The sequence below is a fragment of the Stomoxys calcitrans genome, chromosome 1, assembly GCF_963082655.1.
Source record: "Stomoxys calcitrans chromosome 1, idStoCalc2.1, whole genome shotgun sequence".
In the NCBI taxonomy this organism is placed as follows: Eukaryota; Metazoa; Arthropoda; class Insecta; order Diptera; family Muscidae; genus Stomoxys; species Stomoxys calcitrans.
Window position 1 is genome coordinate 230,300,097 of NC_081552.1, and position 22,588 is coordinate 230,322,684.

General features: G+C 40.2%; 1 protein-coding gene across 1 annotated transcript in view; it reads left to right on the plus strand.

Moving 5' to 3' along the window:
• Positions 1–2,097: 2,097 nt before the first annotated feature.
• Positions 2,098–22,588, plus strand: part of LOC106093426 (neurotrophin 1) — a 64,732-nt gene continuing 44,241 nt past the window's right edge. Inside the window, exon 1 of the mRNA XM_059368709.1 lies at positions 2,098–2,443. The gene's annotated coding sequence lies outside the window, so the exon portion shown is untranslated. The remainder of the gene's footprint in view (positions 2,444–22,588) is intronic.

Sequence of the window (22,588 nt, forward strand, 5' to 3'; positions counted from 1 at the left end):
CAAAGCACATGCTATCACTTGCCGCACGGATTTTACATAAGTGAGCTCGTAGTCCTAGGTGTTCCGTTATGATACCAATAGCTATACGGACCTCCTTCTTGCTTCCTTTCAGTAATAGCCTCGTCTTCTCACGATTTGGATCCCCCCATAGGATTTTCGCCGTCCTACCAACCTTTTCACTGTTCCACGATGTTGCATGCGCATTCGTCGCCCTCTCCCTTAACCCGAAGCCTTTCGGGTCGACGCAGTCCAAGTTTATTGACGGCAGTCCTCTGGCCATCACTGCCAAATCGTCTGCCCTTTCATTTCCTCTTAGCCTGGCACTCAACTGATGCGGATTTTCCCATCCTCAGGGCAGGTCTTTAGGGCAGCTATTTGTAAATATAGTCCGATCTGAACCGCACTTAACATAAATGGATAGGGGTCTACCAGAACTTACTGTGGCAAATTTCATCGAAATCGGATAAAAAATTGATTGCCTCAAGACCAATTTATTGCCTTAAGTCTGGAGAGCGGTCTGTATAGCGGCTGTATATAACTAAAATCCGATTTTATGAGATCAAAAGGTCAGGTTAATATACAAAAAAGAAGACAAAAATCAACAAAAAATGTTTGGAAAATGTTTGGAAAATGTTTTTATACCCAAGATATCTCCAAATTTATAAATACCCATCTTTTAGGTTTAAATGGGTAAATACCCGGGTATTTACCCAATCTACCGGGTAAACACCTTTTGGGTATTTACCCATCGCCCATCTCTAAGCATGGGACAAACATCTCACATCATTTGGGTATAAATGGGCAAATACCCGGGTATTTACTCAATCTACCGGGTAAACACCTTTTGGGTATTTACCCATAGCCCGTCTCGAAGCATGGGACAAATTTCTCACATATCTATGAGTGATGTCGTATTTAAGTTTAAGCTTAAAGATAAGGGACTCATTTTTATAGCCTTCTTCGAGTGCCTCACAAATGTCACCGGTATTAGAAGGGAAAACGGCTGTTGAAACATTTTTTTTTTTGGAATTCAATCGCCGGGAGGCCACCGTGGCGCCGAGGTTAGCAAGTCCGCCTATGACGCCGAACACCTGGGTTCAAATCCCGGCGTGCACATCAACAAAATTTTCAGCGATCTTTACCCCCTTACTAATGTTGGCTACATTTGTAGGGTATTCTGCCATGTTGAAAACTTCTTTGCCAAATGGTGTCGCTATGCGGCACGCCGTTCGGACTCGGCATAAAAAAGGAGGCCTCTTACCATTGAGCTTAAACTTTAATCGGACTGCGCTCATTGATATGAGAGAAGTATCCTTTGTTGCTTAATGGAATGTTCATGGGATATTTGGAACTCCCCAGGATCGGAATTTAGGCGTTCATGGCCAGAAGAGGACACATTAACTTTAGTTGCCAATTATGAAGAATTTTTTTATAATCAACATTGCTGGTCTACTTCTCACCTCCCCAGCTAATTTTTGTATACATATGCAACTCATCTTCTAACCGACCTACGACTCTAATTCCAAGCTTTATACTCACTCTCCGCAAAAAAACCGTACTTCACTCCAAGAGAGACTTTAAATGACTTGAAGACAAAACTTTTAAAAGTCTACAAAGCCAAATTCACTCAACTCATTGGAGTGCCAACATTTTGCTGTTGGCCAAGAAGACCATAAAATTGTTGCCATTGAATTATCAGTTAGCGGTGAGAGTTTGAATGGTAAAGACGTGATTCCAGGCGTACGGTTAAAACACTTTAATATGGCTATTTAATATTAATAAACTAAGAAAAGAAAGAAAGAAAGCAACTGTTACCATAAACGTCGAACACAAACAATACAAAAAAATTTACAAAAAAAACCGTTAAAGAAAATAACAAATATGAAATAGAAAATCCAAGAAAATAGCATAAAAACAAAGGCAAAGAAAACAAAGCATTTCGTTACGATTTAATTATGGGCCTTTAATATTGGGTGGAAAACATACGGCACACAAAAATAAAAACAAAACCAAAAAAAAAAAAAAAATCCTAAGAAAAAAAGTGAAGATTGAAGAGTTTTTTTTTTTGAAGAAAAATTAAATAATTACAAGCAACCAAGATAAGCCACTAATACGCGCACTCTGTGCGTCTCTGTTGTCCATAGCCTACCATCAGTTGGCAAAAGTTATTCATACATATCGAAATTGAGATAAAAGTGAAAATACTCTGAAAGCAAGGCAAAGCACAAACTACAATCTTAGCCCATTCACAACAGCCTTTGTAGTTCATAAGAATTTCTTTTTACAAAAAAAAAGCGAAAAAAAAAAATACAACCGACAACGATTTGTGGGATTAACATAACACAACTGAGCAGAATTGATAGGTGATACCATCAAACGAACAGTGGGAGCCACACCATTGACATCACAAAAACAACATCGCACCACGCAACAAGAAAAGAAGGTAACTTTCTACAGCAAGAAAATCAACACAAATAAAAACAACTCACACAGACACGCATACGAATATTGTTGTGCATATTTTAAAGCGATTTCCAAGTGTCAACAACAACAACACCATAGTGACCATCAACAACACCAATAGCTACAAAAACAAAGCCGTTAATGATGTGTCGTCAGCAACAAACAACAGCTGAGTGTATCATTCACCCAAGCTATTGTGATTATTTGAATTACTATCGGCTGGGCTATTGAATTGAAAATTCTTTTTTTCTAATTGGGTCAGCTATTCGGCCGACTGCCATGCAAACAAATACCAGTATACATTATTTTTTTTTTAGAAACCGTTCAAATTATGGCTGAAATATAAAGAGGCTCATGGCTGGCTTAGTAGCCTGTGTTACTTTCGCTTGATGAAGAACATAAGAAGTTCGTTTCTTAAGTCTTTTGTTTGCATGAGGGAATTTATGCAAGTGGATTGTGAGTTTGGCTTTGATTTTGTTTTTTTTTTTTTTTGTTAGATTTAGAACACGGATGAAGTGGTACTGTGTTTTATGCAAACTTATGCAGAAAGCTGTGATTCAAAATGGGTGAAAATATTTTTCTAATATCAATAAAGAGCGTTTCGATGGCCATTTGTGGTCCACTCCCATTTCATCATTTATCCGTATTTCTGTTTGTGACATGATGAAATGGAGGCCACCGTAGCACAGAGCATGTCAACCTATGAAGCTGAAAGTCTGGGATGGAATTCTGGCGAGAATATCAGACAAAATTGGCAGCAGTGGTTATCTCCCCTAAATGATGCGACATTTAAGCCATATAAAAACTTCTCCCTAAAAAGGCATCGCACTGAGGCGCGCCACACAGTATCACATCCGTGGCCAACAACGGCAAAATCCAACATATTCGGGATGCAAATTTTTGCATGCAATTTGACAGAGAACATTCCAATTATTGTAAATGTGCAAAATTGCAAATTTTGCTCATGAACATTCCACTAGGGAAGACGGGCAAACTTCTCACATATCAATGAGTGCAGCCCGATTCAAGTTTAGGCTCAATGATAAGGGGCCTCCTATTTATGGGCGAGTCCGAACGGCGTGCCGCAGTGCGACACCTCTATGGAGAGAAGTTTTACATGGCATAGAACCAGCATTAGGAGGGGAAAACCACTGATTTTTTCTGATGGTCTCGCCAGGATTCGAACCCAGGCGTTCAGCGAACATGCATAGGCGGACATGCTAACCCCTGCGCTACGGTGGGCTCCTGAAAATGTGATATTTGATTTCAATGTGTCAAGTAGTTTTTTTTGTGTATAGGGGTTCAAGTCCAATTATTTTTGGCAATGCCTTTTTATACCCACCACCATAGGAAGGGGTATACTAATTTAGTTGACAAATTTTTTCAACGGCTTGTGACTCTGTAATTGCATTCTTTCTTCTGTCAGTTATCAGCTGTTACTTTTAGCTTGCTTTAGAAAAAAAGTGTAAAAAAAGTATATTTGATTAAAGTTCATACTAAGTTTTATTAAAAATGCATTTACTTTCTTTTAAAAAATCCGCAATTACTTTTTGGGCAAACCATAGTTTTGTGTATATAGGGGTTCAAGTCCAATTATTTTTGGCAATGCCTTTTTATACCCACCACCATAGGATGGAGGTATACAAACCTAGCCATTTCGTTTGTAACACCTCGAAATATTGATCGAGGACCCCAAAAATTAGATATATTCTTGATCGTCTCGACATTTTGAGTCGAATTAGCCATGTCCGTCCGTCTGTCGAAATCACGATAGCGGTCGAATGCGGAGAGTTAGCCACTTGAAATTTTACACAGATACTTTATATTGATGTAGCTTATTGGGGATTGCAAACGGGCCAAATCGGTTCACATTTGGATATAGCTGCCATATAAACCGATCTCCCGATTTGATTTCTTTAGCCCCTGGAAGCCGCAATTTTTGTATGATTCGGCTGAAATTTTGCACATAGTGTTCTGTTATGACTTCAAACAACTGTGTCAAGTACGGTTCAAATCAGTCAAGAGCCTGATATAGCTCCCATATAAACCGATAACCCGATTTGACTTCTTGAGCCCCTGGAAGGCGAAATGTTTGTCCGATTTGGCTGAAATTTTGCACGGAGTGTTATGTTATGACTTCAAACAACTGTGCCAAGTATGGTTCAAATCGTTCAAGAACCTGATATAGCTTCCATATTAACCAATCTCCCGATTTGACTTCTTGAGCCCCTGGAAGGCGAAATTTTTGTCCGATTTGGCTGAAATTTTGCACATAGTATCCTATTATGAATTCTAACAACTGTGCCTAGTATGGTTCAAATCAGTCAAGAACCTGATATAGCTCCCATATAAACCGATCTCCCGATTTGACTTCTTGAGCCCTTACAAGCCGCAATATTTGTCCGATTTAGCTGAAAATTTGAATACAGTGTTCTGTTATGACTCTCAACAACTGAGCCAAGTACGGTCCAATTCGTTCTATAACTACATGGGCTCCTATATTTTAGCAGATTCCATGGTGGTGTGTTTCCAAGGGTGGGTGCCGAACTTAGCACGTTTTTGAATATAGCTGGATATAGCTGCCATATAGACCGATCCGCCGATTTAGGGTCTTAGGTCCATAAAAGCCACATTTATGATCCGATTTTGCTGATATTTGGGACAGTGAGTTGTGTTAGGCCACTCGATATGCTTCTTCAATTTGGCCCAGATCGGTCCCGATTTGGATATAGCTGCCTTATAGGCCGATCTTGGGTCTTGACTTCTTGAGTCTCTAGAGGGCGTAATTTTCATCCGATTTGAATGAATTTTTGCACCAAGTATTTTGTTATGATATCCAACAACTGTGCCAAGTGTGGTTCCAATCGGTTCATAACCTGATATAGCTGTCATATAAACAGATCTGGGGACTTGATTTCTTGAGCTTCTAGAGGGCGCAATTCCTATCCGATTTGGCTGAAATTTTGCATGGCGTATGTTATTTTTACTTTCAACAACTGTGTCAAATAAGGTTTCAATCGGTTCATAACCTAATATAGCTCCCATATAAACCGATCTGGGATCTTGTCTTCTTGAGCCTCTAGAGGTCACAATTATTATCCGATTTGCCTGAAATTTTGTACGACGGATCCTCTCATGACCATCAAAATACGTGTTTATTATGGTCTGAATCGGTCTATAGCTCGATACAGCTCCCATATAAATCGATCTCTCTATTTTATTTCTTGAGCCCCCAAAGGGCGCAATTCTTATTCGAATTGGCTGACATTTTACACATAGCAGAGCAAATCTTTTCTTTCATCCTTTTTTTTGCCTAAGAAGAGATGCCGGGAAAAGAACTCGACAAATGCGATCCATGGTGGAGGGTATATAAGATTCGGCCCGGCCGAACTTAGCACGCTTTTAATTGTTTATTATTTACCATTATTAAAACTTTTTCAAACAGCATTTTCATCAGGATTGTAAGCTAGTGACATTCAACATTCAACATAAAACTTCAAATTCCATGGATCAGCATTTCTTCATACGTAGCACTTTTTTGTGTAGTCATCTAATCGGATAAAAATTATCAAAACGAATAGGCGAACAGTATAGCTTTTACGCAGAGGAAATAAAAATAAATGTGAAACTATAAAAATATCTTCAACATAATTTTGTTAATTACCTTTGGTAATAAAGATATCATATATCGAAAAGATTGCCCAAGGGAACAATTATGTAATGACAAATAAATCTTGGAATTTTTTTCAGGTTTATATGTTTGATAACAGCTGTTGAGATGTTTGAGAAAATAACCCGGAAGAATGAAGAGGAGGGGCAAAATAGTTCATTACAAAAAATTTAATTACAGTGGTTGCGATAATGTGGCTTCAACGAATTGTTTGTATTATTATTTTATGATAGCAATTTAAGTAAAAACAAGTAAAAGAGTGCTAAGTTTGGCCGGGCCGAATCTTATATACCCTCCACCATGGATCGCATTTGTCGAGTTCTTTTCCCGGCATCTCTTCTAAGGCAAAAAAAAAAATGATAAAAGAAAAGATTTGCTCTGCTACTAGAGCGATATCAAGATATGGTCCGGTACGGACCACAATTCAATTGTATGTTGGAGACCTGTGTAAAATTCGAATAAGAATTGCGCCCTTTGGGGGCTCAAGAAGTAAAATAGAGAGATCGATTTATATGGGAGCTGTATCAGGCTATAGACCATAATAAACACGTATGTTGATGGTCATGAGAGGATCCGTCGTACAAAATTTCAGACAAATCGCATAATAATTGCGACCTCTAGAAGCTCAAGAAGTCAAGATCCCAGACCGGTTTATTTTGGCAGCTATAGCAGATTATGAACCGATTTGAACCTTATTCGGCACAGTTGTTGAAATTCATAATAAAATACTTCATGCTAAATTTCAGCCAAATCGGATAGGAACTGCGCCCTCTAGAGGCTCAAGAAGTCAAGACCCAAGATCGGTTTATATGACAGCTATATCAGGTTATGAACCGATTTCAACCATACTTGGCACAGTTGTTGGATATCATAACAAAACACGTCGCGCAAAATTTCATTCCAATCGGAAAAGAATTGCGCCCTCTAGAGGCTCAAGAAGTCAAGACACAAGATCGGTTTATATGGCAACTATATCAGGTTATGAACCGATTTCAACCATACTTGGCATAGTTGTTGAAAGTCATAGCGAAACACGTTGCCCAAAATTTCATTCCAATCGGATAAGAATTGCGCCCTCTAGAGGCTCAAGAAGTCAAGACCCAAGATCGGTTTATATGGCAGCTATATCAGGTTATGAACCGATTTCAACCATACTTGGCACAGTTGGTGAATATTATAACAAAATACGTCACGCAAAATTTCATTCCAATCGGAAAAGAATTGCGCCCTCTAGAGGCTCAAAAAGTCAAGACCCAAATCGGTTTATATGACAGCTATATCAGGTTATGAACCGATGTCAACCATACTTGGCACAGTTGTTGAAAGTCATAGCAAAACACGTCGTGCTTAATTTCATTCCAATCGGATAAGAATTGCACCCTCTAGAGGCTCAAGAAGTCAAGACACAAGATCGGTTTATATGGCAACTATATCAGGTTATGAACCGATTTCAACCATACTTGGCACAGTTGTTGAAAGTCATAGAAAAACATGTCGTGCTAAATTTCATTCCAATCGGAAAACAATTGCGCCCTCTAGAGGCTCAAAAAGTCAAGACCCAAGATCGGTTTATATGGCAGCTATATCAGGTTATGGACCGATTTAAACCATACTTGACACAGTTGTTGAAAGTCATAGAAAAACTCAGGAAGTCAAGACCCAAGATCGGTTTATATGATAGCTATATCAAAACATGGACCGATATGTCCCATTTACAATCCCAACCGACCTACACTGATAAGAAGTATTTGTGCAAAATTTCAAGAGCCTAGGTTAACTCTTTCGAAATCTAGCGTGCTTTCGACAGACAGACAGACGGACGGACAGACGGACTGGCGGACGGACTGACGGACATGGCTAGATCGACATAAAATGTCACGACGATCAAGAATATATATACTTTATGGGGTCTCAGACGAATATTTCGAGTAGTTACAAACAGAATGACGAAATTAGTATACCCCGATCCTATGGTGGAGGGTATAAAAATTTGTTGCTAAACACTAGTCCGAGGAACTGTCAGCCACATTTCTAAAGTCTGGCGGATTGCTGGATACTGAAAATCCTCCAGCTACCATCAAAACATAAGGGTGAGGCATCGAAACGGGACCCGACAAGCCCTGTGGGTGGGTCATCCGGTTGGTTTGGGGCAAAGGTGTGCGCCACCGAGGCAAGACGCAACTTTAAAGTTACTTCTCCAGAAGCAGCTAGTGAAGTATCTAAGAAGGAACCGTGCACACCGCAAGTGTCCAGAGTCCTGAGCAAGAGTGGTTACAATGCCCTATCAACTGCTTCTTAATGCGCAAGGAAACTCATCATGAGAAGATCGAACGAATCTTGTGAGGATGAACTTCTGGCAGATTCAGTGGGCGAGGCAAACATTGTTGGAAATTTTGATTCCTGACAATGGTCCAGTTTCTACCAATAAATTTCCACAATTGAAAGGACGCTTCAGCGCCACTTAAGCTTATTCTTATGCCAGGAGGATTTCATGTGATTCTTATCCAGGAACCATGGGTGTGTGGAAGAATAGTTCGTGGACAAAGTATTCCTGGATTTAAACTATTCAAGGGTACGGCGAAAAGGAGTCATAGAGTCGGTATTTTTGCAATGTTTTTCTTCATCCGTCGCTAAGTACTGAAGATTCAGTAGTAGCCAGCCTTCAGATTAATAAATCCCATTATTGGCTGGCTTCCCTATATATGACACCCGGTTCAGAGATGCCGCCTTCAAGCCTTAAGATGCTGCTTCAAACTGCTTCTTCTGCGAGAAACAACCTCAATGTAGGATGTGATGCTAAAACACATCACCAGATATGGGGCAGTTCGGTTATTAACGAAAGGGGTGAGCTGCTTATCGAATATATTTTAAGTTGAAATGTGGCGACTTATGTTACCAGGAACAGGCAGGAGGTACTAGCTGTGGTGATCCAAACTTCCCCCCGATACGTGACGGGAAAGTTTGGATGACCACAGGTTCTCTGATCATCTTTATATTAGTTTCAGCCTTGAAAAAAATACTGCAAAGGTGGTCTCTCGGCTAAACAGAAGAAAAGTGGATGGGGATAAATTTCGGCGCACATCTATCCCGCATGACTATCCCTTCCAGACCAGAAAAGAAAGAGGAAATTGCAGGGAACATAGATATAATGGTCAAGCGGATCACAAAGACCCTGAATGACTCACTTGTGTCAGCATTTCCAAGCGCCAAAGCAAGAGCCATTAGGGTACAATTCGATTGGGACATCTAGAAAGAAAATACCAGGTCAAGCTGAGAAAGGCCCAGAACATATCCTGGGTGGAATTCTGTAGCTCCGTGGAATATACTTTCAAGGCCTCCAGGCTAAGGTAAATCGTATCCTCGAGACCTATGTCTAGTGAGGAAACATTAGAACTACGCGTTGACACACATTTCCCGGGAAACTCTCCAACAGACAATGTGGCACCAGGAGAGTGTCACTAGTATGCCAGGACTTGACTTGAATAAGAAGCTGTTTCTGACAGGCTTCCTTGTAAATGGGCCAAATCGGTCCATGTTTTGATATAGCTGCCATATAAATCGATCTTGGGTCTTGACTTCTTGAGCCTCTAGAGGGCGCAATTCTCATCCGATTTGACTGAAATTTTGTACGTGGTGTTTTGTTATGACTTCCAACAACTGCCCTAAGTATGGTTCAAATCAGTCCATGTATTGATATAGCTGCCATATAAAACCGATCTTGGGTCTTGACTTCCTGAGCCTCTAGAGGGCGTAATTCTCTTCCGATTTGGTTGAGATTTTGTACGTGGTGTTTTGTTATGACTTCCAATATATGTGCTAAGTATGGCATAAATCGGTACATAACCTAATATAGCTGCCATATAAACCGATCTGGGATCTTGATTTCTTAAGCCTCTTAAGGTCGCAATTCTGCTCCGAATTGGCTGAAATTTTGTACAACGGCTTCTCTCATGACCTTCAACATGCATGTCTAATATGGCCTGAATCGAGCAATAGCTTGATACAGCTCCCATAGAAACCTATCTCCCGATTTCGCTTCTTGAGCCCCTACAAGGCGCAATTCTTATCCGAATGAACTGAAATAATGACATCTACAATGTTCAGCATTCATTTATCGTCCGAATCGGATTATAACTTGATATAACACCAATAGCATAACAGTTTTTATTCAATACTCTTTGTTTGCCTAAAAGGAGATACCGCACATAGAACTCGACAAATGCGATCCATGGTGGAGGGTATATAAGATTCGGCCCGGCCGAACTGAGCACGCTCTTATTTGTTTGGAATAAAGCCATTAACAATATATTATTGTCTCTGGAAGATAAAGGTGTAAAAGTGGTCACGCCATGACATTCGTCAAAACAGGTCACTGTCTGATCGGAAAACATGCTGACAAAATGCAGGTTGCAGATAACGACTTCTGCAGGAGCTGTGAGGACTTCAAGGTTGAAGAGACATCTGCTGTGTGTGTGTCTCGCACTGCCACTCAGAAGAAGTTCTTTAGACTCTGGGCAGTTTTGGTAGATAGTCCTTTAACAAAACATTTGATTAGAATCCAAAACATGTGTGGATCTTTTAATACCCCTATTGAAGTACTTAACTTCACTCTTCATATAATGGTAACTGAGATACTATATTGAGAGCAGCGAAGCCCCATAACGTTCTGTGTTGAGAGATACTAACATCGTCATTATATTTTTAACACCTCGAATATAGTTTAATTGATCGCCATGAGATTCCAAGTCGATTTACCAAAATCCGTTTGTCTCTCCGTTCGTCTATATGTTCACACTATCCTACGAACGCAATGCGGCACCTCACGTAGGGACATTGTAAAAGGTTGGAATTAGAGATGTGAGCGTAAGTGATTTTTAACTCACGCTCACGAGAAAAAATGTTATTCACGTACGACTTTTTTATGTCGACTTACGCACACACACGAAAAAAAATTTTAAGCTCGCGCACGACACGCTAGATACTCATGACTCACGAAACACTCATGACTCACGAGACATTAACGGCTCAAGAGGCACTCACAAAACACTCACGACTCACGAGACAAGAACGACTCACGCACGACTCACAAGATACTTATGACTAACGAAACACTCATGACTCACGAGACATTAACGGCTCAAGAGGCACTCACAAAACACTCGCGAGACAAGAACGACTCACTAGATACTCATGACTCACGAAACACTCATGACTCACGAGACATTAACGGCTCAAGAGGCACTCACGAAACACTCACGACTCACGAGACAAGAACGACTCACGCACGACTCACTAGATACTCATGCCTCACGAAACACTCATGGCTCACAAGACATTAACGGCTCAAGAGGCACTCACGACTCACGAGACAAGAACGACTCACGCACGACTCACTAGACACTCATGACTCACGAAACACTCATGACTCACGAAACACACATGACTCACGAAACTCTCATGACTCACGAGATATTAACGGCTCAAGAGGCACTCTCGAAACACTCACGACTCACTAGATACTCATGACTCACGAGACATTAACGGCTCAAGAAGCACTCACGAAACACTCACGACTCACTAGATACTCATGCCTCACGAAACACTCATGGCTCACAAGACATTAACGGCTCAAGAGGCACTCACGACTCACGACTCACGCACGACTCACCAGATACTCATGACTCACGAAACACTCATGACTCACGAAACACTCATGACTCACGAGATATTAACGGCTCAAGAGGCACTCACGAAACACTCACGACTCACTAGATACTCATGACTCACGAGACATTAACGGCTCAAGAAGCACTCACGAAACACTCACGAGACAAGAACGACTCACGTTCGACTCGCTAGGTACTCATGACTCACGAAACACTCGTGACTCACGAGACATTAACGGCTCAAGAGGCACTCACGAAACACTCACGACTCACGAGACAAGAACGACTCACGCACGACTCACAAGATACTCATGACTCACGAAACACTCATGACTCACGAGACATTAACGGCTCAAGAGGCACTCACGAAACACCCACGACTCACGCACGACTCACTAGATACTCATGACTCACGAAACACTCATGACTCACGAGACATTAACGGCTCAAGAAGCACTAACGTATCACGATACAAGAACGACTCACGCACGACTCATTAGATACTCATGATTCACGAAACACGCATGACTCACGAGACATTAACGACTCAAGTGGCACTCACGACTCACGAGACAAGAACGACTCACGCACGACTCACTAAATACTCATGACTCACGAAACACTCATAACTCAAGAGACATTAACGGCTCAAGAGGCACTCACAAAACACTCACGACTCACGAGACAAGAACGACTGACCGTGAGTGCCTACTCACGGTTAAACAAATATTTTTTCCATGAAGCGAATAATAATTTGTTTCCACTCGCCTCAAATGATACAGCATTTGAACGAACCAATAATCATGTATACAATGTATCAGCCCTGCATAACCACTTAGGTATTTCCTCTTTCCCTTTTCTGCATCTGTAGACAGATTTGTACGTTAAAATACCATATGATTTAAGAGCATGCGAAAAATTTTCTTTTTCGTTATTTTTGTTTGTGAGCGTTCCGTTAGCCGTGATTAGTGTTGTGAGTATGATATCACTCTCACGCTCGCACACAAAGAATTTTAATTCGCGGTCATGTATGATCACGTGATTGGATATGGATCTCACTCACGAATCACGTGACTCACGTGCACTCCTCTAGTTGGCATACTTTTTAATGTTGCTAGTACCAGTAAAGGGATGGTTGGGTTAGTTTTGAGTGATAGTCTTTTTTTAACCTCCACCATAGGATGGGAGTGAACTATTGGGTTGCCCAAAAAGTAATTGCGGATTTTTTTAAATAAAGTAAATGCATTTTTAATAATACTTAGAGTGAACTTTAATCAAATATACTTTTTTACACTTTTTTCTAAAGCAAGCTAATAGTAACAGCTGATAACTGACAGAAGAAAGAATGCAATTACAGAGTCACAAGCTGTGAAAAAATTTGTCAACGCCGACTATATGAAAAATCCGCAATTACTTTTTGGGCAACCAAATAATTTCGTTATTCCGTTTGTAACTCATCGAACTATTGATCTGAGACCCCACAAATTTAGATATTCTTGGTGCTTTCGACATTCCAAGTTCCATGACCGTCGGTCTGTCTGTCCGTCTTTCTGTCGGTGGAAAGCAAGCTAACTTTGACCTTCCTTTTATAGCCGAGTCCGAACGGCGTGCTGCAGTGCGACACCTCTTTGGAGAGAAGTTCTACATGGCATAGTACCTCACAAATGTTGCCAGCATTAGGAGGGGAAAACCCCTGCTGAAAATTTTTTCTGATGGTCTCGCCAGGATTCGAATCCAGGCGATCAGCGGACATGCATAGGCGGACATGCAAACCTCTGCGCTACGGTGGCCTCCATGCGTTTGATATCTTGCACAAATACTTCTTCTTGGTGAAGGTCGGTTGGGATTGATTGTTAATGGTGCAAATCGACATATAACGTGATGTAAACATGGTGCAAACCCATCTCGAATCTGGACTTCTTGAGTCACAAGAGGACGGAATTATTATCCGATTTGGCTGAAATTTTGCAGCAAGTAGAGCGCGTAATTATGGGTTGCCCAAAAAGTAATTGCGGATTTTTCATATAGTCGGCGTTGAAACATTTTTTCACAGCTTGTGACTCTGTATTTGCATTCTTTCTTCTGTCAGTTATCAGCTGTAACTTTTAGTTTGCTTTAGAAAAAAAGTGTAAAAAAAGTATATTTGATTAAAGTTCATTGTAAGTTTTATTAAAAAAGCATTTACTTTCTTTTAAAAAAAAAACGCAATTACTTTTTGGGCAACCCAATAATATCCGATTTGGCTGAAATTTTGTACAACGGCTTTTCCTATTACCTTCAACATTCGTACCAAATATGGTCTGAATAGGTCATTAGCCTGGTATGGGTTCCATATCAAGCGATCTCCCGATTTTCAATCCTGAGCACCTATAGGGCGCAATTCTTTTCCGAATGGATTGAAATTTTGCCCAATAATGTTTCCCAAGATCCAAACCAAGTATGGCCCGAATCAGTCTATAACCTGATATAGCTACAATAGCATAGCAATTCGTACCCATTATCCTTTGTTTGTCTATAAGGAGATATCCGGCAAAGAACTTGACAAATGCGATCCATGACTGGGGGTATATAAGATTCGGCCTGGACGAATTTAGCTCGATTTAACTTGTATAGGCAGACTCACTTAGACTCTTAAGCCCATTGTGATACCACAGTGGTGACAGATGTGGTCAATGGTGGGAATCGAACTCAGGACCCCCGCACTGGTAGTTCAGAGTCGTGAGTTAGACCAACTCTGCTATCGGTACCAGTAAATGGAAGCCTACAAGCAAAAAATGTTCTTTTATGTCCCCATCGGCATTTTAACTATGGCTTTCAGCGTGATCTGCGGTATTCGCTTCAACCATTAAAACTTTTTCCCAATTCACTGACTCACATGACAAGTGCCTCAAATAACATCAATGGGCTATGCTGTCTTTCTCAATAGCCTTTAATCTTGAATAATGATTTTAACGAATTCTTCTCCATATGGTTAGCATATTAATTAACTCCGCTAAATATTTCCGCTTTAACCGAAAATAAAAAGGGTGAAAAAGAAACAGAAACACAAAAAAAAGCTAGACGAGGGAAAAATAAAATTCGCAAATGATTATCACGCGATGTCATTATGCAGCACAAAGACAAAGGAGGAAATATCAGCATTATAGAAATCGAAAAGTTGCAATGAAGTAAATCTTGACGCTGCAGTAACACTCATACCATCATTCAAATAAAGCTTTTCCGTGTTTTTTGTCATGGCAAAAAACTTAAAAATGGGTTAGTTGGTTATTTCGATGCCTTCAATTCAATGCGTTATTGTCAACGCTAAGCTGTGTTGTCGGCGCTGAGTATAAAAAAATTTTGTGTTTAGCAACTTGCAGCATATTCTCCATATTCGTTAGCTGCTGCACGACCGCGAAAAACACATTTATCTGATCTTCATTTAATGGTGTCTCCGTCGATGTTACAGTTGTTTGGTTTGAATTACTATTCGCCTTTTAATCTAAGCTTTTGTTGTTGTTATTCATGGTTGCAACACCAAGTCTAGCCTTGTTGTTTGCACCATGTGTCCTCAATTTATGGTAAGAAACATCTACTGGATGATATTGCGTAGCTATTTTTGTTCTCTTTTGTTGTTAGTTTTTTGGGATTTAAAGCTGTAAAATATTATGGGAGGGGTCTATATGTATAGATGCATAGATTGTTTAACAGTAAAATGAGTCTCTGATGGGGAGTGGTGATGGTCATGGACTGAATGTTAAAGAATTATGGGATAAAATCTCACACAGAAAGCTATTGGGTTGCCCAAAAAGTAATTGCGGATTTTTCATATAGTCGGCGTTGACAAATTTTTTCACAGCTTGTGACTCTGTAATTGCATTCTTTCTTCTGTCAGTCATCAGCTGTTACTTTTAGCTTGCTTTAGAAAAAGAGTGTAAAAAAAGTATATTTGATTAAAGTTCATTCTAAGTTTTATTAAAAATGCATTTACTTTCTTTTAAAAAATCCGCAATTTCCTTTTTGGCAACCCAATATTAAAGCAAATGCCATATGGGATTAATAAAAACAAGATACCGCTTACCATTATGGGGTCTAAATGGCGGTAGCTTAATAATAATAAGGCAGCCGAAATCCAAAAGTTTTCTGCTGGCCTGGGGTTCGGCTTACAAAGGGAACTAGCCGAACCGGCCCGCTCCGCTGCGCCTTCTTTAACTCTCTAATATCTATTTAGGGTGGCGACACTTCGCCCTGAATGCGGATATCGAATTCGTGCCATTGAAGCCTATGACGCTGAAAGCGTTCGAATCCTGGCGAGAACATCGGACAAAGCGGTGTTTATCCTCTCTTAATGTTGGCAACATTTGCGAGGTACAATGTCATGCATGGTCATTTAAAAAATTTTCCCCAAATAGCAGTAGCAATACAGGACGCTGTTCGGACTCGGCTATAAAAAAGGTCCCTTATCAGTGAGTTTAAACTTGAATCGGAAAGCACTCATGGATGTGTGAGAATTTGCCCCTTCTCGGTTCCTAATGGTGGCATCTCAGACATTTCGACTCAAATATGGATATCAAATTCGTTTTTTATTCCCAATGGAAATGAAATTCATTTCAGGGGGTGCTTAAGGGCTTCCCCCAAAACACTTGGCTCCAAAATTCGATATCAAATTCGTTTTCTTCTCTCAAATGCAAATTTTGCCCATGAACATTCCACTAAGGAACAAGGGCAAACTTCTCATATATCAATGAGTGCAGTCCGATTCAAATTTAAGCTCAATGATAAGGGGTCTCTTTTTTAAAGACGAGTCCGAACGGCGTGCCGTAGTGCGACACCTCTTTAGAGAGAATTTTTACATGGCTTAGTACCTCACAAATGTTGCCAGCATTAGGAGGGGAAAACCACCGTTGAAAATTTTTTCTCATGATCTCGCCAGGATTCGAACCCAGGCGTTCAGCGTCACCTCTGCGCTACGGTGGCCCCTTTTTTACTCTCAAATACCTTTCATTTGAGTCCCATATTGTCATTATGGGTGAAATAAGCCATTTGACGTATCTTTAGGAGGAAAAGCGGCACCTAGACTTGAACGCAAATTTTATTGTCATATTCGTAATTTACTCCCAAATACCTTTCATTTGAGTCCCATATAACCATGGTCGGCTAATATGCCCATTTGGGGGTATCTGGGGTGGGGGACCTCCCTGTACTTGGACCTTATGTTTTATGCCATATTTGTAATTTACTGCCTAATACTTTCCATTTGAGTCCCATATTGACATGAATTTAGAATATATCTGCTTAGAAGAGTTTTGGGGTTGGGGGCCCGCTGGGTACTTGGTCTCCAATACCTTTCATTTGATACCCTTATTGTGCCCATCGGACCACTTTCGGATGTGAATGGGGTTTTTGGGGTTAGGGGGAGGGTCCGCCTTCAACGATATCAAAAAACTATATAGCCTATGCTTCCTTTTAGACAAACGTACACAGTCTATGAAAATTTTAAGAAAATCGGTTTAGACAAGTATCATATAGTCATAATGGGTCTAATGGCGTTTTTGAGGGATTGTGTGACACCCTTCGATCTGATTTTGTATGCCAGATTCGAAATCTATTCCCGAAAACCTTTCATTTGAGCCCCATATTGAAATGAACGTCCAATATGTCTGTTTGGGGTAGTTTTGGGGTTGGACGGCCCGATGGGTACTGAGACTCAATTTTTAATACCATATTCGTATTCTACTCTCCAATACCTTTCATTTGATACCTATATTGTCCCGATCGGTCCACTTTTGATTTTGGGTTGTGTTTTTATCATAAGGGGGAGGGTCCGTCCCCCTTCCGATAACGGAAAATTGTATAGCCCATGTTTCCTTCCAGACCAACCTACACAATAAGCGAACATTTCGAAAAAATCGGTTCTGCCCATTTCCAGTCTATACGGAACAAACAAACCGAGTCCCATACATCTGTGATTGGCTAATTTGCCCATTTTTGACGTTCTTGTGGGGATGGGGTGACCCCCTATACTTAGACATTAATTTGTATGCCAGATTCGTTAACTACTCCCGCATACTTTTTATTTGATACCCGTATTATCCTTATCGATCCACTTTAGATTTTGGGTGGTGTTTTTGGGGTAACGATGGAGGGTACGCCTCTTTGCGTTATCAATAAATTATAAAGCATATTCCTAATTCCTGAACATATTCGTAATCTACTCCCGAATACCTTTCATTTGAGTCCCATATTGTTATGATCGTCAAATAAACCTATTTTAAGGGGTTTTGGGGCTGGGGCGGCCCCCCAGGTACTTGGACCCAACTATTCGTACTCTACTCTTGAATGCCTTTTATTTGAATCCCATATTGTCCCGATCGATACACTTTTATTTTTGGGTAGTACTTTTGGGGTAAGGGGGAGGGTCCGCCCCCCTCCTGATATCAAAAAGTAATATAGCCTATGTTTCCGACTAACAAACAAACTTGGTTCTTGGACCCAACTATTCGTACTCTACTCTTGAATGCCTTTCATTTGAATCCCATATTGTCCCGATCGATACACTTTTATTTTTGGGTAGTACTTTTGGGGTAAGGGGGAGGGTCCGCCCCCCTCCTGATATCAAAAAGTAATATAGCCTATGTTTCCGACAAACAAACACAAATTGAACTATATATATAAGATATTGCTAAGGGATGGTGAAATTTTAAGGGCCGAAGTTGATAGTGAACTGGAGTCCATCGTAGCGCAGAGGTTAGCATGTCCGCCTATGACTCTGAATGCGTGGGACCGACAGACATACAGGCGCACATAGCTAAATCGAATAAGAAAGTGATTTTGAGTCGATCGGTATACCTATCAATGGGTATATTTCTCTTCCTATGAGTGTTACAAACAAATGCACTAAGTTATAATACCCTGTACCAGTAGTGTAGTGGTAGTGGTAGTAGTGTAGGGTATAATTTTTATAACACTACTATAACCATGGGAGGCCACCGTAGCGCAAAGGTTAGCATGTCCGCCTATGACTCTGAACGCCTGGGTACGAATCCTGGCAGGAACATCAGAACATTTTTCGACGGTGGTTTTCCCCTCCTAATGCTGGCGACATTTGTGAGGCACCTTGCCATGTAAAAACTTCTCCCCAAAGAGCTGTCGCTCTGTGACTGAGTTGTACCAGGAGTTCCAATATAGGAAGCGAATATGGTCTGTATTAGACCATATTTACATATAACTGCCATATAGACCGATATGCTGGTTTAGGGTCTTAAGCCCTAAGAGATCGGTTTATATTGTTGCTATATCAGGTTGTGAACCATTTTAAGCTATACTTGGCGCAGTGGTTGATGGTCTCACCAAAACACTTCATGCAAAATTTCCGCCAAATCGAATAATAATTGTGCCCTCTAGAGGCTCACGAAATCAAGATTCGGGATCGGATTATATGGGAGCTTTATCAGGTTATAAGCCGATTTGTACTATACTTGACACTTCATGCAATATATCAGCCAAATCCGATAATAATTACGCCCTCTATCGGCTCAAGAAGTCAAAATCCGAAATCGGTTTACATGGTAGCTATATCAGGTTATGAACCATTTTGGGGCAGTTGTTGATGGTCACACCAAAACACTTCATGCTAAATTTTAGCCAAATCGGATAATTATCGCGCCCTCTAGAGGCTCATAAAGTCAAGATCCGGGATCGGATTATATGGGAGCTATATCAGGTTATAAACCGATTTGAACTATACTTGGCGTAGTTGTTGATGGTCAAATGAAAACATTTCATGCAACATTCCAGCCAAATCGGATAATAATTGCGCCCTCTAGGGGCTCACGAAGTCGAGATCCGGGATCGGATTATATGGGAGCTATATCAGGTTATAAACCGATTTGCGCCATACGTGGCACAGTTGTTGGTGGCCACACCAAAACACTTTGTGCAAAATTTCAGCCAAATCGGATAATAATTGCGCCCTCTATCGGCTCAAGAAGTCAAGATCCGAAATCGGTTTACATGGTAGCTTTATCAGGTTATAAACCGATTTGAACTATACTTGGCACTTCATGCAATATTTCAACCAAATCGGATAATAATTGCGCCCTCTATCGGCTCACGAAATCAAGATCCGAAATCGGTTTACATGGGACCAGTTGTTGATGGTTACACCAAACCACTTCATGCAAAATTTTAGCCAAATCGGATAATAATTGCGCCCTCTATCGGCTCACGAAATCAAGATCCGAAATCGGTTTACATGGGGGCTATATTAGGTTATGAACCGATTTAGACCATACTTGACCAAACTAAAACACTTAATGCAAAATTTCAGCCAAATCGAATAATAATTGCGACCTCTATCGGCGCAAGAAGACAAGATCCGTAATCGGTTTACATGGTAGCTATATCAGGTTATAAACCGATTTGAGTTTTTGCATGGTTTGGTTTACATGGTAGCTATACCAGGCTATAAACCGATTTGAGCCATACGTGACACAGTTGTTTGGTGGCCATACCAAAACACTTTGCGCACAATTTCTGCCAAATCGGATAATAATAGCGCCCTCTATCGGCTCAAGAAATCAAGATCCAAGGTCGGTTCATATGGGAGCTATATCAGGTTATGAACCGATTTGGATCATACTTGAAAGAGTTGTTGATGGTCAAACCACAACACATTAGGCAAAATTTCAGATTGCGCCCTCTAACGGCTTTAGAAATCAATATTCGACATCGGTTTATGTGGGAACCATATCAGGTTATGAACCGATTTGGACTATACTTGGCAAAATTTCATCGAAATCGGCCAAGAATTGCGCCCTCTAGAGGATCTAGAAATCAAGATCCGATATCGGTTTATATGGGAGCTATACCAAAACATGGATCGATTTGGCCTATTTACAATATCAACCGACCTGCACTAATAAAGCTTTCCTGCTTCGAAATTTCACGTCCTTTCGACAGGCAGACAAACGGAAGAACGGACAGACAGATGGACGGACATGGCCAAATCGACTAAGAATGTCAAGGCGATCAAGAATATGTACACTTTGTTGGGTCTCAGATCAATATTACGATGTGTTACAAACGGAATGAAGAAATTATTTTTCCCCCATCCTATGGTGGAGGGTATAAAAATAATCTACGAATTTAACAATGTCATATCGTTGTAACACTTTTTTTTAAGAAACTGTGATAACAAACCTTTTTGTGTGGTGTCATAAATCTAAAGTAACATTTTCAACATTCTTCTATTGGCGACTTTTATGAAATGTTGTCTTAGAACTTACATTTTCCGCTGTATCTGCATGTGATGATGAGAAACCTGCCTGCGTATAATCCCCACTGCGTTTTCTTATTTTATCGCATTAACAGTTGGTTTTTTATATTGACATGTAGACTAAAACACTGTGTCATTTAATTGCGCTACTTTTATTGAACTTGACCATGCTCTAGAACCCGTTCTTGTTTGGAGAGATAAAACTTTTTCTTTTCCAATAAAATATCCATCCAATTGAGAAAAATCGAAACTGGTTTATCTCGTGCTGAATAGAAAAGAAAACGTTTTCGTTTTTAAACTGTAAAACGTATCGGCATTGGCCTCCTACCTGAAAATACAAGAAAATATTTATTCTGCAGTGACATTAGACATTGGAAAAATAAACCGCCACAAGAGAAACTTTTCATTTTCACCAAGAAAGCTAAAGATATTTCTCATAACCGATTTATCGAAAGTATAGTACTTGCTGGAATGTGTGGTTAATAACTCTAAACAGTTAATTGGTCATTTGATTCAGAATGCTAATGAAGAATCTTTTAAAATAAACCATGAATTACAAGAGATTTCTAAGAAAGCAAAGACATTTTTTTTTTGGCAGTTTAAGGATTAAGTGTGAAGATAACCTTGGTGCGTAGGTTAGAATGTCCGCCTGGGATATGCATGTCTGGCTAAAAATTCTGGTGAGCAATATTAGATACATTTTACAGCAGGGGGGGACACTTCACTCACTTTCATATCCACCACCATAGCATGGGGATATACTATTGGGTTGCCCAAAAAGTAGTTGCGGATTTTTTAAAAGAAAGTATTTAAATGCATTTTTAATAAAACTTAGAATGAACTTTAATCAAATATACTTTTTTTTACACTTTTTTTCTAAAGCAAGCCAAAAGGCACAGCTGATAACTGACCGAAGATAGAATGCAATTACAGAGTCACAAGCTGTGAAAAAATTTGTCAACGCCGACTATATAAAAAATCCGCAATTACTTTTTGGGCAACCCAATAATATAGCAATTTCGTTTGTAACACCTCGAAATACTGATCTAGGACCCCATCTTATGTAAAGGGTGATTTTTTTGAGGTTAGGATTTTCATGCATTAGTATTTGACAGATCACGTGGGATTTCAGACATGGTGTCAAAGAGAAAGATGCTCAGTATGCTTTGACATTTCATCATGAATAGACTTACTAACGAGCAACGCTTGCAAATCATTGAATTTTATTACCAAAATCAGTGTTCGGTTCGAAATGTGTTCAAATTTTGACAAATTTTGTTCAGCGATGAGGCTCATTTCTGGTTGAATGGCTACGTAAATAAGCAAAATTGCCGCATTTGGAGTGAAGAGCAACCAGAAGCCGTTCAAGAACTGCCCATGCATCCCGAAAAATGCACTGTTTGGTGTGGTTTGTACGCTGGTGGAATCATTGGACCGTATTTTTTCAAAGATGCTGTTGGACGCAACGTTACGGTGAATGAACACATTTCGAACCGAACACTGATTTTGGTAATAAAATTCAATGATTTGCAA